Below are 19,871 nucleotides of genomic sequence, written 5' to 3' on the forward strand. Positions count from 1 at the left end.
TCCGTGAGGTGCCGCCCCTGTCCCGCCCTTGACAACCGCGATTGGCTGGAGTGCCGGTTGCCTTTGAACTAGGCGGTAAACAGTCCTCGGGACACAAGGATCACTGGTGAGTGCGAGTAAGTGCTCTTATTTGTCAGAGTGCAATTTAAAACGTCCTACAATCATAACATCAGTTAAAACTGGCTTTTAAAATTAGAGCTTCAGCTCAGGTATACAGCGCGAAATGCGTTTAAAATAATTCACAGCCTCTGAACACGGGCTGCATTCAAGTGATTCAGTGCTTAGCGCCCAGCGGGGAGTAGCTGCCACCAACTCTTACCGCGTGTAACGTCTGCCTCCTCGCGACCTAAATACCCTCCAGGAAGCGGAGGTCTAGAGCGCTAACCGCTCGACGCTCCGTGGGGTGCCGCCCCTGTCCCGCCCTCGACAACCGCGATTGGCTGGAGTGCCGGTTGCCTTTGAACTAGGTGGTAAACAGTCCTCGGGACACAAGGATCATTCTAACAACAAGCATATTACAAGTAATATTGTATGTGCCAGGATTTTCGTATGATAGTCAATACGTGAGAATTAGTACTACTCCTTATGCATGTGAGGAACAAGTTATGAACACTTTCATCAGCACAGTATAGACACTGTTAATTCACAGCGTGATACAGCATTTGGCCTTTGACATGGTCCACTGAAATCTGCCTCCAAAATCACAGCAGCCAATCCCAATTTTAAAGCGGCTTTGAAAAACACAAATCCTTTAACAAAAAATAAAATTTAAGCATTTCTGAGAGTGTTCTTTTTGGTTCTATTTGCTTTAACATGGGCCCTGAATAGCAAAGAATGTCACATGCGTTGCCACCAAGTTGGTCTCTTCTTCTCGTAGAATGAAGATTCTTTAGGGAAGTTTAAAAATGCGGCCCGAGTCATCAAAAAGTTCATGGTCCTCATCTGGGCTATTACCATGAGGGGGTCTTCATTGTTCAACAAGCATAAGTGCCATGGGGGCATTCCTTTTATAGTCATTGCTGTCAGCCATACCCATTGCCTAGATTCTGGAACATGCTGGAAACCTTTGAACTCTCCAGACCCATGGGAAAACCCCTTGCTGGAAAGTACCGGACTTCAGGAACATGCTGGAAACCTTCCAACTCTTCTAAGACCAGGGGAAAACCCCTAACTGGAAAACTAGTACAAGCGTTAAGGTGATATCAAGCATTGGCAGAGGCAAATTGAAACATACTCAGGAAATACAATTTGGCAAAGCACCAGAGTATATGTCTAAGACATCTACCAGAACTAGTCATAATTGGTGAGGCACTTTAATGTTTTTGATTGGTCTTTTGGTTTGGTCCTAGGGGGGGATTACTATATATATTCAAGAGGAAGAGGCATGCATGCCCGCCTCCCAAGGTCAAGTATGGCCCCAGGGACCCCATGCCTCAGGGTCCAGCTGATTATAAGTAGGAGGTAGGAGGAGGGGGGCTTCAAGGGCCCCCCCCCTGCTGGGCCAATTTCAGCCTGAAGAACTCATCCACCGGGGTCCAGCTGTAGTTACAAATGGGGAGAGGGGCATGCAGCCCCCTCCTCAGGCCGATTTCAATTCCTTGAGGCTCAGCATCAACTTCCCCCAGGGCCAGCTCGTGATATGTCCTGGGGTGTCCACTCCCACAACATAGAGGCTTCCCTGCAGGAACTGCTGTGGCCAGGAAAACCTTGTCTTTCTGTAACTTGGCAGAAACGATTTCAAAACTCCAGCGAAACAGAAGCAAGCACTAATTCCGCTCCCATTGGGTGAAATCATGAAAGATGCAAGTAAAATTTTCATCTTTTTCCCTGCCCGCACTGAAGCAGCAGGGGAAACAGATGTAAGAAATTGCTCCCACCTGCAGCAAGCAGCATTTTTAGACCGGTTAGCAAGGAGCAGTCAGCTTCGATACACGTCAGGCAGTTGTCGCTGTCCAAATAAAAAATCACCATGCTCAAGGAATTGAGCTGCACCTCATCTCTGTTCTAAGATGACATAAAAAGAGAGAAAATTGGTGTATTGGAAGGGGTTTGCCACACTGCTGTGAGCTCGCCGTCACAAGAGGCGGGAAAGTAAGCAACATTTTAGGGTTCTATATATACATATATACATGAAAGATCAGTAATAGTAAAGTCGAATTCTTAGACCTTGAAGTTTTTGTTAAAGACAACAAGATACAACTGAAAAAGTTTACAAAGTAGACTGCGGATGACTCAATTCTCCATGCAGGTAGTTTTCACTCACCAAAACTGAACTACAGCATTCCCTAGGTGGAGAATTTCCGCATGAAACAGAACTGTAGTAATGAGAAATCTTTGGAACAGGTACAGGAGGAATTAAAAGTAACAATACAAACTAGGGGGTATGATTGAAACCACACTTGACCGTTTGAAGGAGAAAGTAAAAACAATACCTAAGGAAACTCTGTTTTTTAAAGAACAGCACAGAAAAGGAGACAGTCGGGCGAGGTGAGCATGATAACAGGATATAACATCTACCACCAAAGAGTAAGGAACATTTTATCCTCAAATCTGAACCTAGTTAAAAGTGACCCAATTATTGGGAAAACACTGACTAAGAATCCACTCCTCACATTCAGGCAGGTTAAATCCATGTGATGCGAGATATGTGTCAGCAGCCCAGAGATGGTTACACCTGAAACATTGCTTAGTCCAGATCCAGGTTTCAAAAAATCCACGGATGCAAGGCGTGCACAATAGGCCAAAACATGGGGGAGTTTATCAGTCCTCTGTTCAGTACCCCGTTCAAGTGAATTTACAGTTTGTGTTCTGTAATGCTCCTGTCCAAAGATGTACATTGGCATCACCATACATATGGTGCATGTAAGGATTTTACAGAATCTACGCGCCATAGCAAAGGTAGATAAAAGTTGCCTAGTAGCTCGACATATTAACAAAGCTTCATCAGCATGAAATGTTTACCAATTGGGTGAGGGCAACCACAATGGTGTCGACCTGATTAGTCTTCAGTAGATATATTATGCCTCATTCTGTAAAAAGTCCGTAATGCATTTTACCTCACTTTTATCCATGCTGGCCAGATGGTGCAAACAGAAACCATGAGCGATTCCACTTTAAATGATTCAGTTCCCCTTGTTCTGCTATAAAATGCCACATCAGAGGAGGCTGCAACAGGAAAGCACATGTTTAGTAACATTACTCTTACATCATGGTTGCCCTCACACGATTGGTGAACATTTCCAGCTAAAGAAGCCTTATTTCAAAGCTATTGGGTAGGGCGCTCTACAAATCTTCATAACACAATATTTCCTTGCTTCCTATTTTTAATTGCATCTAGGTACATACGAGGATACTAACTGAAAGGGAAAGAAGTATGTGAGTTGTCTGACACCAGAGAACTCTCTGCTACGTGCTTCTGCTCATGCTGCTCATTCCATGTAAGTAAAGAAGATGGTCCCATAGAAGGAGCATGCTGCCAAGAAAGTGGCCTTCTGATGGATTCTGCAGAAGTGAGTCTTGACCTCCAAGTACTATTTTGAGGTCTTGGGACTCTTGGCTGTATCTAGCTTGACGTTTCCTACTACCCCTGAAAACCTGGGTCTTAAACACATTGCTTCACCAAAGACCTTTGGCAAACCAGGACAATCCGCCAAGCCGATCTGACTAAGGTGCACTGCTCCTTGGCTGAAGATTTAGCATTCCCCGCTCAGAGCTTTTTTTCCAATGCCAAATATGCTGCAGGGGAGCCTCGTAGAGACGGTGTCCGGTCTTTAGGAGCATTCTTCAGCTACAGCCTTGCCCCCCTGTAGGAATACGAGGTCCAAAAAAGTGAGTAGGTGCTAACGAAAGGAATCAAAGGGGTAAAAGTATCCAGCCAGTGAGGGACCTTTCCTGGGTACGAATTTTCTGCCACTCTAAGCTTTCCTGCCAAAAACCGACGGCTTCACCAGCACCTCCTGGGACTGCTTACAACCTCCCAGAGCTCTCTCCAGCTACAGCCTGAAATCTTGCCTAACTTTTAAGACTTTGGACTTACATTTATCAGGTAGATAGGCATATATTTTTCATAATCATCACAGACTCCAATTTTTACGAACTAGACTTAGCAAAAAACCGGGGCGATTGAGGGTTTGCAGAGTTGTCATACACATTTATGTTTTTCGTTTTTCAATCTCCCTTCTAAACAACGTTTTACGACTGCACTTTTAGAGATGCATAATAATGTGCAGAATATCCTGGAATTGTAAGTCATTTGGTAAATGCTATTTTCAGAAAGTTATATGAGTTAAGGTTTTTTATTGTTTTGTTGTTTTTGACTACTTTTGGCCTCAGAAAAGTTACTAGACTAGATACTCATATCCGACTCAGGGAAAAAACCTATGAGCAAAATCACATACATACGTAGAAATGTATTCTACCGAATTGTATGCCTTCAGCTTACGTTTTTCTCCCACTTTCTTTTACTTGATGTTTAGAAGTCGCTTAATTCAGAATGTATTTGTAAATGGAATAATACCAAAGAAAAGGTCTGCCTGCTGCTGCAGCTGAAGCAAATTGGAATCCATTGTGCTAGAGATTATTTTCGAAATTTCGATTCATTTCTTCTATTCATTTCAGCTTTTCAGAATCCCTGCTGTAACTCCGAGGCATCTTTTACTTGTTCACCTTATACTGTCAGTCAACGAAGTCCTGCATACTGTTATTCATTCACATGAGTATAATTTGTAGCTCTCATTGATATTATACGGTCCTTCCACGCTCTCGTTAAAATTGTATTGTTATTCAAATGTGAGTCCTTTCACCCACGCAGTTTGTAAACTCATCTCCAGTGTACGGAAAAGGAACTTATTCAGTTGATTAAGTTGGACATTTTTGTTCTTAGAATGACAGCAGTCAAGCAGACTTGTAGAACATTTTGACAACACATTAGTAACGGGAAATTGGTTCTCCTAATGCACAGACATCTCATTCCCCGTTAGGTGCCACACTGTCAGTGTTGATTGTCCTAGACACTTCAAGGCCTACGTGTACCTTTCATCGTGTTCTTGTCCCCCTCACTAGCTTCACGACTGATAATCTTAAACAGCAAGAAGCCCAGTGAAAATCTAAGACACGCAGGCTTCAGGTAATAGAAAATGTGAAGATTCAATTATCAAGGTTTCGAATATGGAGAACAGTAGAGTAGATTCAATCTCTCCGGAATTGTCCTCAAACTGGTCTAAACGGATTCGTGTTTCAATCCCATTCCTGTTGGAGACAAATTGCAGTTCAGTGGTGATACGGGGCTTCAGGCAATCCATTTGTTAATTTAAAGAACCTAATTCATGGGAATTCTGTGAGCTTTAACAAAGCCAACAATGCTTTCTTTCCCTTCATGTAATACAAAGGCAAAGCGTGAGGCCTGAAGCTCTCTTACCGCCAGAGCTTCAATAGGCATTCACGTTCCTGTTCTCTATAAGTGGAGTTAAGTAACACTTTAATGAAAGATAATTGATAAATTATTGCGATATTCAGCAAACCATTAACAATGACAGCAGGCACCAGTGCACTGAAGTGGTTATTAATAACTTAAGTAGCATAAAGGTGTGAATTAATTTAGGTTAATTTTTGAAGGCCTGCTAAAATACATGTTGTGTCTAAACATAAACAAATGCAGACTAAAGGTAGAACATGCAGTCAAACACTAATTTAACCTACAAACATTCCATCGTATTTCTGGGCACAGGTGGAAAATTCACGATTATCATGGATTTAAAGACTGTCAATAATTAGGTTCAGTTCATCTCGTTGAAAAGTAGATTTTTACCGCGAACATTTACCTTTATATCAGCAGGCAAATTCCGCATCGCGATTAATGTAATTGATGCTTGATATCATATATCAACAAATACAATGTATTTGAGATTTCTCTAATTCGTGGCGTTTTAGTTTGCTAATAAGTCACAAAATGTTGAACAAAATAACTCACTTCAGCTCCTACTTGGAATGTTTTGGAGTGATCTGTCATGCGGGGAGGTGAGAAAAAGGCTGGTTCCAAAACACGTTGGGGCATATTATCAAGGGGGTTTATCTCCGCTTTTTTGGCTTTAAAAGCCAAGAAAGCGGAGATAAAATTATCTCCCTATTACCTAGCTGTCGCTAACACCAGTTAGCGACAGCTAGTAGGAGATAGCGACCATCTTGGGCCCCACTTTGCATGTCAGTGATATTTATCACTAATGACATGCAAAGTGGGCGTGCCAAGATGTTAGCGACTGGAAACCGTCGCTAACATCGTTATCTCCTATTACCAACTTTTGGAGATATTCGCGCTAAGCACGAATATCTCCAAAAGCTAAAACCTGCCCTGAGCAGTTCTTAGCCATGTTATTCAATGGGAGGTGGATAACATGGCTAACAGCATTAGCTCGGTAATGCATGAATATCGCGGACTTTTCAGCGATATTCATGCATTGCGGCCGATTTTTATCGCATTTGCGATAAACCTTGGTAATACCAAGATTTATCTGCGATAAAAATCGCCGCAGCTCAGCTGTAAATTTTTGTCTCTAACCAAGCAATAGAGATAATTATCGCTATTGCTTGGTAATATGCCCCGTTGTCCCCATGCATTTTTCCATTGCGACTTTAGACACATCTACCGCCCAAATGCTTGAATATATTTACACCAAACTTGATAGAAAGCTAGATACTCCCATCCCCCTTTAAAAAGGCTCCATTGACCAAGCAAGCTGAGACCTGAGAGCACTGTGGCAACATTCGCAGCAACCAGATTCCATTTTTTTTAAATCTCTACTTCTGAAGGATAAAATCCAGAAACACATGTGTCCAGGAGAGAGTTACAGCACAATCTGCACATAACTCGGGTAAAAAAAAAACACACCCTGTACTGCATTTAACATAAGGCTAAGGGGCAAACTGTGCAGTACTTTGAGACAGTATACTCCAATCTCCCTTCCGTGTTAAAAGGCGCCCTGCAGGCAGCGAGCTGACGAGCTTTTAGTGATGCACCTGTGCACCATACTGAGACCCAAGAGGCCTGTGACAGCATTCTCAGCAACTCCTGATGTAATTAGTTTTTTGGATGTCTGCATCATGAATGTTAGACTTGGCATCTTTTGGCGTGTTTCCCTAGTCTTAACGCTTTCTGACCTATATGTTTTGACTCTGGTTCTGCAGGTTTATAGTCTCTGCGCAATTAATCTCTGCTGTTCCATGTTAAAGTGTATGTGGTCCTGTTGTAAGTTGTGCAGTCAATGTGTCAGGGCCTGTAAATCAAATGCTACTAGTGGGCCTGCAACACTGATTGTGCCACCCACATGAGTTGCCCTGAAAAGGTAACTCAGATCAGCCACTGCTGTATCTGTGTGCAGCTTAGTACTGCCATGTTGACTTGGCAAGTGCACCCACTTGCCAGACCGTACCCTTCCCCTTTCTTACATATTAGTCACCCCTACAGTAGGCCCAAGGTACCCTGTAGGCAGGGTATAGTGTATGTGAAAGGTAGGACATGCCGTGGTATGTGTGGCATGTCCTGATAGTGAAATACTGCCAATTTAGTTTTTCTCTATTGCAAGGCTACTTGTTCCAATCAGATAAAATTGGGGAGTTTGCTTATAACATCTTATAAATATAACTACCCCTGGGAACAAGTTAGGAAAGTAAAGTTTAGTATGCCTGAACTCCGAATGTTCGAATACATCTTTTAGTGAGGGTGATTTTGTCCCTCTGTGTTTCAAAATACCACTTTTAGAATGTAGGTATTTTCTTGCTTAGCCATCTAGTGTGCCTCTGCTGGGATGTGCATTGACTGTCTGGCTTTGGGGTGACATGTGCCGAGGAGGAGCAGTGGCTCCAGAGAGTCTGGTGGGTCAGGGCTGGGCTGAATAGACTTGGTCTGCATTTAGAGTAGGCAGAGATTTTCCATGATCTTAATGAGCCTGATCTTCCTCTGACAATGCTATCCTCACCTCCTACCAGGAAGCTGCACCAGAGTAGACAGAACTGGTTCTGGCTGGGCAAAAACACTCTCTGCCTCCAGAGAACAATTTATTTAGTGGTATAAATATTGGAGCCCAGACCCCAAAACTCTTTGGACCAAGAAGACTGCCAAGAAGAAGAGCTTGAGAAGCTGTGAGGAGGAACTACCACTTTGCCAAGTGCTTTGCAGTTTTGGCGTGAAGTGACTGCTTCTGTCTTGGGCAGTGCAAGGACTGGACTGAACCTTCTACAACTTCTTTATTGAGTATCTCCAAGGGCCTGAACTAGAGCTTGCCTCCTGTTCTGAAGTCTCAGGGACTGCACAGACTTCACCAACCTCTGGGTACAGCTTCTGGAACCGCTGTTTCAGCGGACACAGAGAAGGTAAACGCAACCAACTCCGTCACGTACTCCATCACTGGCTCTGTGCCTCGATGGCACTGCATACCACACCATCTGCATCTCGGACAGCAACCCTACCTAAGATGACGACCGCCACCACAGAACTGCTGTTGCACCATGACCTATGGGCACTGCCTCTCTGCACTTCGCCACCCTGGACCCACCGACGCAGTTGCTGCTCCTGACTTCAGCACCCGTAACCGTATCATGGCTGGGGACAATGCTCATAAATTTCACGATGCACCACCTCATCCCACACAGTCATCTGGGCAAACTGACACCAGTTACCGTTAACCAGCTCCATCACCTGCACAACAACTTGATACCTCGCCCTCTACCATAGGCCTTGGTCTCACCATCGCCATATGGGTTATCGTCGCCGAGCCGCTGCCTGCATCGCATCGAGAGGACACCGCACCCTGCACCAATTCCATTTTGCAACGAAATCGTGATGGGTGACAGGACCAGCCCGCATTTGTTTTTTTGATCTCTACTGATAAAATCAAGAAACACATATCTAGAGATTTACAGCACTCCCTGCACCAAATCTGGCAAATAACTTACAGCTAATATTCAAGTAAGCCAAACACTACTGCATTTACCATAATGGGATGGGGCGAATTGTACTGTGATATGAGGCGGTGTGCTTCCATCCACAACCTCCCTCAATACTCCTCCTCACTTTTTGAGTTCCGCAAGAAGTTGAAGACCCGGCTCTTTATATTGGACACCTTGGAACCACCCGCCTACACACCTTGCCCAAGCATCTGGATACCCTCTTGGGTGAATAATGAGCTATACACATCAAACCAACATACAATAACATAACATAGCATAACATAACATAGCATAACATAACATATCATAACATAACACTACAGGGGAATGGAGTCACTGGGCCACTATTGGCTCATGGAGGGCGTCCATGTGCTCTCTCCCCTTAATTAAAAAATGGACCCCAGCAGATGGGGACTCTCAGTTCCCTAGTGGATCAGGAGGTTTGTCCAAGTGCTCTCTCCCCTTTATAGAAACAAAAGCGTAGGTGGATTGGGTCCCTATATTCAAAAGTGGCTTGGGGAGACGAGGCCTTGAGCTTCCTCCCATTAAAAAAAGTAGTCCTCTGGGATGGGGACATTGTGGCTCTAAGTGGCTCAGAGAGGGGTGTATTGAGTCCCAAATTTGGCCTGGGGATGGGGGCTGTGCCAATGGGTTGGACGCAGCTGAAGGCCATGTGCAGCGTGGAGTTGGGTGCCCATGAGGGTTGGATGCAGGCCCTGCCTAATAATGTCTCAGAGAGATGGGCACATGCCCTACCCCTTATTAAATGAATCAGCCCTGGAGGATGGGGTCCCAGAGGCCTAAAGAAGACTTATAGAGGGTGGTCTACATGCCTTCCTTCCCTTTAAAATAAATCTCACTGGTCCTTTGGTCCTTGACACATTCCAGGGAGTACATTTAAAATGTTGTGTTGTCAATGAAATATTCACCTAACTATAGCATCACTTCAGGCATACACACTGTTTCCTGCCCTATCCTGGGCATCTGCCTGAGTGAGATGTGCTCTATCTGCAGATTAGGACTCAGATTTGGATCCACCTGCTTTTCATCATCATCCAAGTGTGCTCGGTCCTCCTCAATGCTAGAACCCTAGGGGAGTACTGCAACCACTGGACTTCCTCAAAGAATCTGCGGGCTATCTGGAGGTCAACCCTTGTGGCCTTTTTCCTCACCCTAAGCCCCCTCTCTTGCAAAGCTTCTCAGAGGAAAGGTTGTGATGTTGAGCTGCTTCATCTACTTGGTGCAAAACGGGAGGCATTGCACGTATATTTAGAAAAAGAAGAAAACAACCAATGAAAAATTAAGACCAATGTAACCATAGGTCAAATTTGGTGTCCAAATATTTATATGGGATATTTTGCGTTCCACAAATCACTAAATGGCACTGCACAAGCAAAACAGCTGGACCCTACCACTGATCACTGATGTGAGAAATTGGGTGGTTGGCTGAGTGGGATGTAAAACCTGCTCAAGCAGTGGTCCCGGTCAGAGTGAACCACTAAAGTCACTAAATTAACTTGTGCTTAACCCTCTGGTTGCTTGACACAAAGCAGTCAAGTTTAACTTGGAGACAATGTGTACATTATTTATCAAGTACACAAACAGTAATAATTCAAAAGTACAGCACCAATTAGTAAAATAGAGTAATTTTTTTATAAATGATTTAACACTAAATCAACAAAAGTCCAATCAGGACAACCAGATTAATGATTTTTAAATTTAAAGTAAAAATCAGTGCCTAAAAGATCAAAGCGCAGACCGTGAACTTCTAGTCATGTGAGACCGAGACAAATTCAAAAAATATGGCCAACTGCGATGGTGCACGAGTCAGATACAAAGAGTGGCTTTGGCCTAGTCGAAGCTTACCTTCTGACTTAGAAGAAGTTTGAAGACAAAGGCTCTGAGAAAGTAGGAGTTCATTGAGTCAAGGCTGCAGGTGATGTCTGAGGAGGGGGTGTTGTAGTTGGGGAGCTTATGGATGAAGCTGCTGTGAATATTTTCACATTTGGACTTTGGGCTAGATTTTGATCTTGGTAGGACTCGTGCTGCTTTCATATTTTTTAAAGTCTTCCCGCCAACTCAATTCAAATGTTGGGTGGTCACTGGAGGAAAGACCCCTGCAGTCCTGCTGCTCCACCTGGAATCTAGGCCCTTGTTCATGGCATCCGAGGCCAAAATGACTGGAAGCGGGACTCCAGCCAAGGGTCCTGCAGTGCTGCTTCCGATGTGCAATCCCACTGCGGCAACTAGGGGGAGAAGACCTCCAAACGAGTAGCATAATTGAAGGAAAAGATGTAAAGACTAATCTTATTTACTGTCTTCCTCTTCTGCATTGCACTCCATCATCGAGGTCCCTCCTTTCCTGTCCGACTCCAGCAAGATGCCAAATGACTCTGTTGTCACTGATATTTCAGGTAATCTACTTGTACTATTGTCCTATATATCATGTGTTGATGGTCACTATAGGGTTGTGTTGTGTGTGTGGTATGCAATATGTAACACAAAGGGACATAACACATTGCCTACATATTGCATGCAAACATGACACATACATATATACATATAAATAGGTTGTACTTACCTGTCTCCTCTCTCCAAATAAATTGCCTCAGTGCATAACCCGCAGGCCTGACGGCAACGGAGTAACGTGCTCCAGCAGAGAAGACTATTGCCATGGCAGTCTTCTGTCTCTAGCTGCAACATCTAAATACAGCTCGCGGACTGCCATCAGCTCGACAGAGTACTTGGGATGGCCACCGTGGCAGAACAGCGGTAATACTGCCAATATCTAAATAAGACCCTTATTCTCTTCTTTGGAAGATGAAAATCTCTAGCGGGATGGAGTTGTAGGCTGTAGCCTGTGAGATTCCCACGAGGCAGGATATCCATTTGAAGAAGAACCGCTTGTGAGAAGTTGGCCTGGTATATAATGCTCACTAATTCTAGTGATCACTTTGTACCATGCCAAGCAACCCTTATGATGATTGGTTGTAATTCAACCTTGTAGACCAGTTATCCTAGTGGTAACGTGGACAAAGCAGTCTTAGGCTAAACTCTGAAAGGCATGTGAAGCCAGCTGTATTACCATACACAACCGCCTTGAAAACCAAATGAAAGGACACCACACAGATATATATTGAAAATATATATTGATTTATTAACTAAAAGTATCCCCTGGGCTCTTTATGAGCACAGAAGCACAAGCGTTAAATCACAAGACAGTTTAAAATACCCAAAAATTGCACAATATGGATGAGCCCTAGGGGCCACCTAAACCATATACTAAGAAAGTGGTATAAGAGATACCAATCAGAACGGAAACAGGCCTAGGGCCTTGGGAATCGCTGGAGCTATTCGAGACTAGCAGTGACTAAGTCGGGAAAGGCCCGTGGGACTCGGGTGCAGTGTTTAAAGTGCACGCATTCACCAATGTAAGGTCTATGGTGCGTAAAAAGTACAAAGTTAATTAGTTTGGAACCTTCTGAGTGACCTAGAACGCTGAAACTTAAGACACAGGCCCTTGAGATGTGTACCAGTGTAGGAACACCAGCGGAGCTGAGTTTCCTCACCCACAGGAAGCGGGTGCACAGGGTCGAAGTAGTGTCGGGTTTCGTCACGCTGGTCGATGGTGCTTGGAGCTGAAGATGCTGCAGGCAGCTCGATGTGAAGAGTTCCGGTGGATCCAAGGGTGGATCTGAAGTTGTGAATACCTGAAAGCAGAGGGGACAATGTTCAATGTCACTAGCCAGTGACTACCGTGGAACCAGATTGGAACCAGGCGATGTTGGGTGCAAACAGGCGTCGAGGTGTAGCTTCTCTCTGCAGCCACGTGGACACCGGGAGTTGAGGACCTCCAGGAGTCGGTCACGAGCTGTCCCACACAGGCTTCTCGCTGTTGGCGGTGTTGACAACTTGATCGGAGCAAACAGGCCTTGGCTAATGCAAGCCACGCAGGAATCAAAAAAGGCTTAACACTCGGACCAGCAAGGTCAGAGCGAGTGCTCCTTTTCACAGGAGCTTGGGCAAGTCTGCAGCAACCAGACCCGCAGTGTAGTTTGTCGGTTTCGTCGCCCAGATGGCCGCTGACCACGTGGCTAGTGGCCGGGATGGCGCGTCCAGTGGCACAATGCAAAAGGGCCCCACGCAGATCGTGGAGATGCTGGAGGGCTCTTCTTCGGGGCAAGGGCTGCTCGGTGGTGGAGGTTCTCAGTCCTCAAAGCACAACATCGAGGATGCCTTAGTTGCTGCGCAGTCAGCTTTTCGAGTGTCTTCCAAGAGGTCCGGTCCCACGTCACTCGGTGCCTCCACAGGTCCCTTCTTTGCAGGGACTGTGAATCGGGCTGTGAGAGGTCTGGGAGTCTGGGAGTCTGGGTCTTGTCAGGCTCTGGGCTCGGGCTCCGGCAGGAGGCGGCAGCAAAGCAGACGTCGATTTGCTGGTTGCTACCTGTATTCACAGGGTGGCCACTCCTAGGCCACAAGGGAGATTCTCTTCAGTCTTCTGAGCAGCAGAATGCCGAAGTCCAGTCATCTTCTTAGTTTCAAGTTGATTCAGGATGATCTGAGGTGCTCTGGCACTGCTCCCACTCTTATTCCCAATCTGAGGGGTGGATCACCTACTAGGTCCCTCCTCTGGGAGGAACCAGGAAGGGGGGTGGTTACACCCCCTTTCCTTTGTCCAGCTCCTCACCAGGCCTGGGTCTGGAAAGTCCCAGGACCGGTTTGGACTGGCTTATGCACGGGGACACCTTGTGTGCCCCGGGCATGTCTCAATCTATTCAGCCCTGTCCTACCCAATACACAAAACCCTGTCTGGGGTGGTGCTCGCACCTCCCAAGGCAGGAAACCCTTTGTCCAGGCCTTCCTTGCTGGAAGGACTCCCAGCAGCAGGAGGCCAGACTTGTGTCTGTGGTGGCAGCATCCATTTTGTGATGCTGAGGCTCTGGTTAACTTTAACCGGGGTTAAGGCTACACACATGTCGTGTCCCTTTAGAAGGGTGGAATGCTATCCCCGTCGACAGAACTGTCGAGGGGATAGTATTCCAATTCGTATGACACCTTACTCGACATGTTTTGATAAAGCCAAACCAAAGATAGCATATAACCGAGAGGATTATAATGCACTTAAGAGTATATGGTATGGCAATATCCCGGAACAGCTTAGGGAGTGGTTCCCGACAGCTGCAGACAGGCTCAGCTCATGCTAGAGCACCATCTCACATATTTCCACGCACTCTGCCTCCAGGATTGATGAGGCTTTCCATAGGAGTGGCTGATAGGGACATACGTGTCCAGTTTAAGGTTAGATATAGGGATACTATATCTAAGTAAGAGGTGATTACACCAAATTACCCCAGCTGAGTGATCAGCCAGTTGTGTCAAATATGGAGGCCAGGCCAGGGGTGGCATAATACATGCTGCAGCCCCTGGTAGGCCTTGGATGTACCTATGCCCTGGGTACCTAGGGTACACTGTTACAGGGGCCAACAAGGTGAACCAGTTCCAATTGTGTATGCACCTAAGGTACATGGAGTCCATTTTAAGGAGAGAGCAATCAGCATGGGGCCCTGAATAGCAGGATCTCAGGCCAACTGTGTCAAAAACCAGCTAAACACCAGGCAAAAATGTTGGGGGTAACCATCGTCAGATATCCACCTTCCTACACCGCTGAACAGCATTTGCTCCTGTGGAGAAGTATGTAGTGAGAGCTGCTGCAAAGTCAGGTGGATTGGCGATGCACCTTGGGTTCATAGACGAACAGGTTGGTCTAAGCCTTCTCTTGGTTCTCAGAGCAGTTTTTTCTCAAACATTTTTTAAAACCCCAACATTTAAATTTTGGCTATCTGAGCACATTTAACACCACCACCAAGGGTCCTGGAAAGGATGTGCACCACATGGGGGTTAGGATGGGTTCAGGTGTGGGTTTAAGATGGTCAGAGCATTTTATGTCACCGAAGCAGTGATCAGGAGTCCAGCCAACTAGCTCTTGGATTTAATCGGGTAGTCCTGGATTATATCAGTGGAACAGGGCTCAAGCAGCAGGGCAGGCCTCTGAGGTTTCAAGGCATGTTCCAAGCAGTGGAGCAGTCCTTACAGGTGCAACTAAGCAGTCTTATGAAGTACCTAGCAGGCCACAGCAGCAGGCTGTCCTCTGAGTCCTTCCTCAGATTCAGAAAATGAAATGCAGAGTTGTCTAAGGGTCCTATATTTATACCTGGTGCCTTCTTTAAAAGTAGAAAATGTTTTTAGAGAATACCCTTTAAAGTGCTTGAGGTTTCTGCTTCCACTGCACTGGTTCCTGACTGTCTGCATGTACAATGCAGTGGTGACAAGTCCTTTGTGTGAAGGCAGGTCACAGCCTATTGATTTGTATGTGGGGATATGTCCAGACTAGCAACCCCCTATCCTGGCAGTGATGGCTTATCCAGGCATACCTAACCCCTCTACTGTGGGGCTCTTGGAGAGGAATATATAAAGTCCAATTGTCTACTACATCCAGTTATTTGACCGAGAACAGTCTGCAGGTATCTAATAGTTATGGTAGGAACATGTCAATATTCTAAAAATTGTGTTTTCAGAATTGTAACTTAAAATATGACTTTAACAATAAAGAAGGTTGTAAATTTAATTCTCTCATATGCCAAACATGAAATGTTTGCCTGTTCCCCATCAATCACTTATTAAATGTAATATGTCAACCCAATGACTGATATGTAATAAAAGGGGAGTTTAAGGCTTAACAAGAGGTTTATTTTGCCAAGTTGAATTGTCAGTTTAAAATTGCATTCAGACTGAATTGGCTAGGTAAGTGTGTGGCATAATAAGTGCTGTGGCCCACTAATAGAATTTAATTTACATGCACTAGGTATATGGTATACCACTGTACTAGGCACTGTATGTGTGTGTGTGTGTCGAAGAAAAGAGAATTAGGAGTTCACCAAGAATACAAAAAAACACAGTATTCACACAGGACTAACCTCTCCCTTATATGCACTACATAATTTTTTGGGAGGTCTGTGGGTTACAGTCTGCCATTTTCCCTGGCTGTTGTTGGTAAATTGGCATTGCATGCACTTTCTCAGCAAATATGAACTGCTTGCATAAGGGGCTTGAGGGAATGAGAACAAACAATAGGCTTTCTACGTCTGCATCCACTAGGCTGAATATCATATTCACAAATGGCAAACATAACTTTGGCACTAGAAGTCCTCAGTGTCCTTTTCACAGAAAATACCCCTTCATTTAGGACCCATGTATTTCTAAATGTCACACACAGGACACAAACAATACAAACACATTGGAAGCTATGGACTCGCACACAACCCTTGGTATCCTGCTTAACCATTGGCCACCCAGAACAAGGTGAGTAGATGGAACTTTTATAAGTGCTTGGGTTTTGACTGCATCAATAGTACCAGGGAGATTACTGGACTGCATAGGTAGTCCTCAAGATATTGCAGCAGTGCATGTTTAAGTGACTGGGTCATTCCATTTATTTGTTACTATTTATTAATTGAATTTATTGAGCGCGACAGCTACCCATGAGGGTTTCCCGGCGCTAAGAGACAGATCAACAACATCAGGCAGAAGATTTAGAGATCGAAGAGCCAGGTTTTCACCGCTCTGCGAAATCGCATATGACAGTTTTCCATCCGAATAGCCAAAGGAAGTGAATACCACAGTCTGGGTCCTAAGTTCGCTAAGGAACCACCGCCCATTCTGGTGAGTTTGAACTTTGGTACATTGAAGAGATGATGGGATGAGGAACGAAGTGAGCGAGCAGGAAGGTAGGGGCTGACAAGGACTCGAAGGTACAGGGGAGCTGGTCCGATTTTGATCTTATGCATAAAGCTCAAAGCTTTTACTTTATACGATTTTCAACACGAAGCCAATGCAGCTCTCTCAGGCATTCTGTAATGTGGTCACGTTTATGACAGTCACAGAGAAGCCGATCTGCAGCATTTTGTACCAGCTGAAGGCGCCGTGTGACGGCCTTGGTAGACCCCAGGTAGAGCACGTTGCCGTAATGCAATCTGGAGGTCACCAAGGCATTCACAACACATCTCTGGGTGTTTTTGGGGAGTATCCAAAAGATTTTACGCAGCCATCGTAGAATGGTAAAACAGGTGGCTGCGACTTTGTTGACCTGATCTTTCATGGTTAGCAACTGTTAGAGGAGGATGACTTAGAAAAGATTTGAAAAGTACGGTCTGACAAAAAGGATGCGAGCCAGTCCAATGCTTTATTGCCAATACCAATGGTAGCGAGGGATTTGAGAAGGATACTGTGTAACACAGTATCAAAAGCTGCGCTGAGGTTAAGTAAGATCAGCGCAACTGTTTCTCCTCGGTCCAAGAGCAAACGCAGATTGTCTGTAATGCCCAAGAGGGTCGTCTCCGTAGAGAAGCCGGGGCGGAATCCAGACTGGGATGGATGTAAAAGGCTGTTGTCTATTACAAATTTTGAGAGATGGACATGGATGTGTCGTTCCAAGATTTTCGAGAAAGCCGGTAGAAGGGAAATGGGACGGTAATTGGCGGACACCTTAGGATCCGCCTGCGGCTTCTTCAAGAGCGGGGTGACCATAGCGTGCTTCCAACAACTGGGAACGGTTGCAGTATCAAGCGAGTGGTTTAACATTTTGCAAATGGTGGAAAGATGTGAAGAATTCAGAGAGCGTAGTATCGGGGCGGGCAGAGGGTCCAGCGGGGATCCTGACTAAGCATGGGCGAATTTTGCGAATCTCGCGTTCGCGAATTTTGCGGATTTGCGAACTCGCAATCAGCAAAATGCACGAATTCTCGCAAATTTGCGGAATTTTTTTTTGTGTTCGCGCGGGTTTGTGCCAGTTCGCGAGGGTTTTTGTACAATTTCGCAAACGCGAACTTACCTGTCGGGTCGCAAGTTTTGCGAACTTGTTGTTTCTACGTGTCCAGCCTGTTTGGGACACTCTTCTTCATCACTGCCACCCTCTGTCACCACTGCCACTCTCTGACTACTCATGCCACCCTCTGGCCCACCCATGCCACCCTCTGTTTCATCACAGCACCCTCTGGTTGTCCAGTGTACATTATTGTGGCAAAGCAAAGCACACCTTCCCTGCCTCAAGTGACCTGAATTAATTTGGGGCTGATTAATGTGTCACAGAATATTTTTTTAGCTGGCACCTGCTTCCTTAGTGCTTCCTGATTAGTGATCTTTTGCACTTGCTAAGTGCTTTCATTGTTGCAAAATTAGTTACAACACCTGCCCTGCCCCAACTGACAATGAATTAGGGGCTGATTAATGTGTCACTGGATTTGAACTTCCAGCCTGGCTCCTGCTTGTCTCCCTTAGCTGTAATTCAGGACCTTTGTGGCATATGTGCAGCTATTCTGAGGGTCAGAGCAGGGTCACATAATAGTTGCAAGTAGGCAACTGAACTCTGGAGGGGCCCCTCAGGAAGCACAACAGGAAATGGCTACTAATGATGAGCTTGAACTTTTGAACCTGGTAAGTAGTTTCAGTTTTGCTAAGATCGTATTTCTGCAATTTAGCGCTTATTCGCCGGGCGCGAAGTTGAACTGGGAAGCCGCGAACTCACGCGAACAGTGCGAGCAAGCCATAAAATCCGCTGCTCGCGGATTTTGCGGGAAATTCGCGAATCTCGCGGATTGCGAATTTACCGAAAATCCGCAAAATCCGCGAGCGGAACGGATTTTTCGCCCATACTTAATCCTGACTTGACTTTGCTCAGTGTTTCTGAGAGTGTTTCTGGACAGAGATCAGGCCAGGACAACAGTTGAGGCGAAGGTGATACCAGTGAGTTGACAGCCTCTTCCCTAGGCTGAGGAGAAGTTGTGGGAACATGTAAGTTGCTTTGAGCAAGAATGTCCTGATGTATATTCGTAATTTTGGAAATGAAGTACTGGGCAAGCGCATCGCATTTCGTGTTGGATAACTGGGGAGGTGTTGCCGTGGTTTGTGAGCCAGCGAGTTCCTTCACTACGTTAAACAAGGTTTTTGATTTATTTATTGCTTCGTTGATAGTCTTATTTACGTGGATGGCCCTGGTTGTAGCACACGCCTTGTGATAGCATTTCAGCTCTGTTTTATTGGCGGTACTAGATGTAAAGGAGTAATCTTTCCTCCATAAGCGCTCTAATTTTTTGCATTTCGATTTGTGCATGCGAAGCGTCTCATTGTACCAAGGAGCGGGGGCTTTATGAATTATCCCTTTCTTGCGGGTGGTGGGAAGACAGGTGTTTATGGCTTCAAAAATACATTCATTAGCGGCATTGGCCATCACATCCATATCATTGGACGCAAATATATTTTCGGGCTTGAGATCAATTAGGATTTTATTAAAAGCATCAAAGTCGAACTTTTTTCAGTCCCTTTTCTGAGAATTGTTATTAGGTTTGTAAGTGGATGTGTTCACAAGTGATCAGACCAGATGACTGGCACCGCTGCGGAACACTTGACATGGAAACTATTGGAAAAGATTGGGTCTAAGAGATGTCCGCCCTTGTGGGTGGGGCCCTTGTTATTCAAAATGAGATTCATGGAGGCTAGGTCCGCAATGAGGTTGCAGGCCAGACTGTCATTATGATCATCCAGATCATTCAGATCACCAATGACAAAAAAGTTACTAGATGTAGACAGAGCCGAGGCTATGAGTTCAGAAAATTGTAACTGCCATGCGTTGGCAAGGCCTGTAGGGCGATACACTAGTTGGCCCGAAAGGGTGATTTTAGGTTGGAGAGCCAGCTTGAAGAACGCTGCCTCACAGCTGTTTAATGGAGCGGGATCATGATGGCATTGATAAGTATTTTTAAAAATTATTGCCACACCGCCTCCCATTTTCCTGGGGCGATCGTGCCTTACAATCGCATATTGAGCCGGGAGGGCTTCTGCAATGTCTGGTCCGGAAATATCGCGAAGCCACGTTTCTG

This window comes from Lissotriton vulgaris, chromosome 2_1 (assembly GCF_964263255.1).
Source record: "Lissotriton vulgaris chromosome 2_1, aLisVul1.2, whole genome shotgun sequence".
NCBI classification, from domain to species: Eukaryota; Metazoa; Chordata; class Amphibia; order Caudata; family Salamandridae; genus Lissotriton; species Lissotriton vulgaris.